Source organism: Stigmatopora nigra, chromosome 1, assembly GCF_051989575.1.
Source record: "Stigmatopora nigra isolate UIUO_SnigA chromosome 1, RoL_Snig_1.1, whole genome shotgun sequence".
NCBI classification, from domain to species: Eukaryota; Metazoa; Chordata; class Actinopteri; order Syngnathiformes; family Syngnathidae; genus Stigmatopora; species Stigmatopora nigra.
Genome location: NC_135508.1, coordinates 16,472,809 through 16,477,424, shown reverse-complemented (window position 1 = coordinate 16,477,424; position 4,616 = coordinate 16,472,809).

The following is a 4,616-nucleotide window of genomic DNA, read 5'->3' as shown; positions in this document are numbered from 1 at the left end:
TCAGCTATGCTTTTGAACTTATTTCCTTTGGGATAATGTAAGGGGAGATGTGCAGTTGCCTGTGAAAATAGTGATGAGCGGCTGGGTGGCAAGGATCCCGTTAATAACCTCTCACCCAGCCGTTTTACAATCCTTTACTCTACCTACTTTGTGAATAGAAATATTCACCCTGACAAGTGAATGCTGGAATGATGAAATGAATTGCTGCATGTCCACAATGTTGTTCTTTTTCATTGTGATTACTCTGGCCTGCCTGCATTGGGCTGTTGTCAATGTAGACTGAGAGATTTGGCATATTAAGCACAAATGACTTTTTACTAACATGCGTTAGGTCGATAAGACACAGAAACACCTTTGAATCATTATAACTGACATTTACATGGCTTCTCTGTGATCATGGCTTTCCTTCTTGATTGCATTCAATGTTTCTGGCCTGAATACGCCATGCGCTAAACCCTTTACACTGATCGCTGATGCGGTGGGCGTGCTGTCAATATTGGCCCATTCACCGTGAGTGAGCAAATCTCGCCTTGACATGGCCAGCCATGCGTGTAATAGCTAGGATTAAGATAGGAAGGTACACACATGAATATACAACGCAGCGCTATAGAGGAGGCAGCCTTGGGAAATTAGCGAGGCCAGGGGTGCGCGGCGTGCTTGGAAACAATACAGAGAAAGAGCGTAGACATCAGCTGTTCACTAGTAGCTTCCCTGACGATGAGCGACACATTTCTATTTGAAGTAATTGTCAGTTCATCAAAGCAATTTAGATTCTTGTCTGATTTGGCGCGACAATAGACAGAATCTGTCGCCCTCATTACGCGAAGATGCTTGTTTTAAATGGCTTTTACAAGAAAGGTCAGATGCTTTGTTTGGCGACGGTTACCATAGCTTCCTCACAGAAGACTCGTGATATTCCCGACCTTGTGGCTTGTGCTTTTGTCCCCCCACCCAGGGCAACTCACTGTGCATTTTATACTTCCGGCCCTCATGATTCTTTGCTGGATCTTAACAAGATTAATGGCCATAAAAACCAATTCAGGCACACACACAAAGAATAATTTTGCTTAATTGTGCTCTCCAGTGTATATGAATTTGTCTATTAATTGGATGCCTATGCCAACCATTGTCTTGTACATGAAGTGACAACATGAGATTAGACTCAATGGGAAATGTGAGCATGTTAGCAAGAGAGTTATTGTGAAACCTGAGAGGGTTTAAGCCCCTTTTTGGTCTGCTTCCTGCCTGCTTGCAAAAGTGCAAATGCGTCTTTTCCGTCTCCCACTCTTAGCCTAATTGGCACTTAACAGCCGCCTCTAATGGCCGCCTTGATGGTTGTGCCTCTTCTCGTTCACTCTGTTGTAAGAAACAGCAACCCTCCATATCAAACCAGCTGAGGGTGCACCTTCGCTTGCGCCCTCTTCTCCCATCATGTCCTCCCCCACTTTTGTGCTCCCCACTTGGGAAAGAGTTTACACTCTCTACAGCCCAGAGCGCTCATTATCACTTTCCAGAGTCAGCCTGTCACTCTGAAATTCACTCTTCGTTCTATCCTTTAGTTGCACGCCCCCATCTTTACGTTCTCCCACAGCTCTTCCTGAAGAAGATGTCAGGAGTTACTCTATAGCCAGGTTTCAAGCCAGAAGCCATTCTGACATATGGCTCACTTCACTTTATCTTTATTTCACCAGCCCTGCCCATCTTGAGCAAATTTCCTTCTCTGTGCCGATGGCAAAAGGTGTGCTTATGGACGGGCTATTTTCACAAAACGTAAAGGTCATCACAGAGAGAGTTTTAAACAGGAAAAACAGTGCCCAGATGTGTCCAGGGCAGAGTGATCAAATGCCCAAAAGTGCTCTATTTGAGAGAAAATAAGGGTTCCGACTTTGACTGACTGCGTGCGATCAGGCCTCGTATCAAAAGCCATCTTTGAAGACGGCAGTCTGGCGCGAGACCTTCTGATGAGCTTGGCAACTGCAGGACTTTTACATGTACACAAATCATCCTGAAAAGATGAAAAAGTTCAAGTCACGGTTGTTCCAATAAGCTTGGCAATGTCAGCTAGCCACATTAGCATTCCCACATGAGGGACGGCTGTGAGTTGGAATAGAAATGGGCTGGTTCAGTGAGCAAGGGGAGTAGAGGTCCCATTCGTCTTGTCCTGTTTAAATACACTGGTTAACTCCTGCCAACAGGGAAGCCATTCAGCAAAAGGCCAAGGGCATCTGTCATGTGTTTCAGCACATTGATATTGTCTTCCCCGTTCTCTGCCTCTCTCTTCCCTCCATCTCTACCACCACTGTCTCTGTTTATCATTCACTTTTCTTCCATCCTCACTGTCCACCTCCCAGCATCTGCAGGAGAGACAGGTGAGTATGCACGGAGCCGAGATGATTAGCAGCATCGGAGCCCCATGACGGATGGAGCCTGCTCCATTATTAATACAGTAAAAGCAGAGGCGGCCAGGTAAGAGCGATGTCAGCATCCATGATATAATGCTGCACGCCCTGTGGTTAATAGCACCCCTGACTTTTTTTAAATTTTTGTTTTTTTAACTTTCTGTGTCTTTTTGCTAGTTGGGGCAACCTGGTGGTGATTGGTTCACGCACAGTTCTGAGATCAAGGGTTCAATCACATGTTCTGTCCTTCCTATATCCAGACATACTTTGGTTTACTTCAGAAACTTTAGTTTCCTCAGAGCTTTTTAGGCTGGTTAAACACTGTAAATTGCCTCCAGGTATGAGTGTAAGCGTGAATGAAAACACACAAAAAGAGAATTGACAAACAGCAATTGTATGATGAACATCGAATCAGTCACTCCACATGCATATGGCAAAAGAATGCTAAAACACTCGAAACAGGTTTTTTTCCGAAAGTACAAAAAATGAATCCATCTAAAACTAAAATAGAGGCCGTTTATGTGTTGACAACTTTTTTAAACACTTCAGTTTCTTGCAATGTTATCAAAAATAGCTTTATCAGTTCTGTGGTTTGGCTTCTATAGGGTAGCAGTAGCATTTCTTTGTATTTAATAACAGCCATAATGAATGGCACAGGAGCCCAGATTGATGTGTACAGACTGTACCAAGAATATGTATTCTATACAGTATTTTTCTTCCAATTACAAGTGTAGATGTGCACAGCAAACAAATAGAGAGCTTGTTGTCATGTGAAAGTATAAATATACATCCATTATCTGTACCACTTTTCCAGTATAAAAACACATTATTTCTTTTTCTTTCATCTTTCAGATAAACAAAAAGGCAAAAGGGAAGATCAGGGAGGCAAGTTCAAATCGTCCACTTTCATGTCATTCTTTTCATCCTATTGAATACACAAAGTGAAATACAAAGTGTGATGCAGGATTGTTGGTGAAGGTAGTTGCTAGATTAGGTTTGGGATGGCCATGGCAGTCAGAGACAGATGAGAAATAAAAACAGATTTAAAGAGCAACTGGGAGGAATAAAAGCAGCATATCAGAGAGCAGTGAGAAGAAGAGGAAAGAGAGACAGAGTGAGTTGTGTCAGATGGATAAATGTCAGGCGAAGCTTTGTCGTCCATCTGAGCGCCCAAACGCTCCCTCCCAAAATGCCATGCACAAATCACATGCCCCCTCCTCTTTCACACAGTAATGAGATTACAGACCTCAAGAATTCTGATGCGCTCATCCACAGAAAGAGCGAATAATCGGAATCACTTACACCCGAGATGAATCTTTGTCATTCTGAGCACATCCAGTCCAGAACTTGCAGCATGCGGGTGAAATCCAAACAATACTACTGTGCATTGTGGACACAACTAAACATATGTGTCTGTTTCTCACTACCGGCGTCGGGAGAAAAAGATCACCATTCACCACTAGGCCCGTCTGCTTGTTTTAAAATGCTTATGTAAAATGTCTTCAGTTATCCGGAAGTCTAAAGAAAATTGTCATTGGAAACTGCCCAAAAATACATTATAAGAGGATTGCACTTGCAAGTAAACACACACACACAAAATAACCTTAAGTGAAAAGATTCCAATGAAATTGCTTCAAATACAGCAGGAATCATCCATCGTTATGAAAATGTAATGTAGTGAAAAAACAAACACAAAAAGCCTATTTTTTTTTGGCCTTGGCCACATGCTGATATAACTTGTTGTCAACAGATTGTGTACATCATAGATTGCCGAAGTTCCAAGCCGACTGTCGAGATCCGCCACGGGACCTTGCTGGTAAGCAGGTGCAATATGAAGCCTCACATCCTGTATCTCACACTAATGAAATATTTACTCTGTAAACCAATACCAGCCTGTCCGGCTTGCATGCTTTCACCATGGCTTCTGCTTGCAGACTAGCCTCACAGACCTTCATCCAAATCTAATATACCCATCCATAAATAGCACGCCTATCCAACCCATAGTGGCAATGAGTGGCAATGCACTGGAGCCAATCCAGTTTGGCCAAAGCCCTGAGCTCCTCCTCTCCACGCTCCACTGCCGCTTTAATGGCCTCTCAACCGCCCATTTACCTTTCGTGGACAAACAGGGGGATGCTGATTGACATCCCAAGACACGCCCCTTCGTTTACATAGGCTCCTCCCCTCGCTTGGCTTCCTATCAGTGTCTATTTTGGC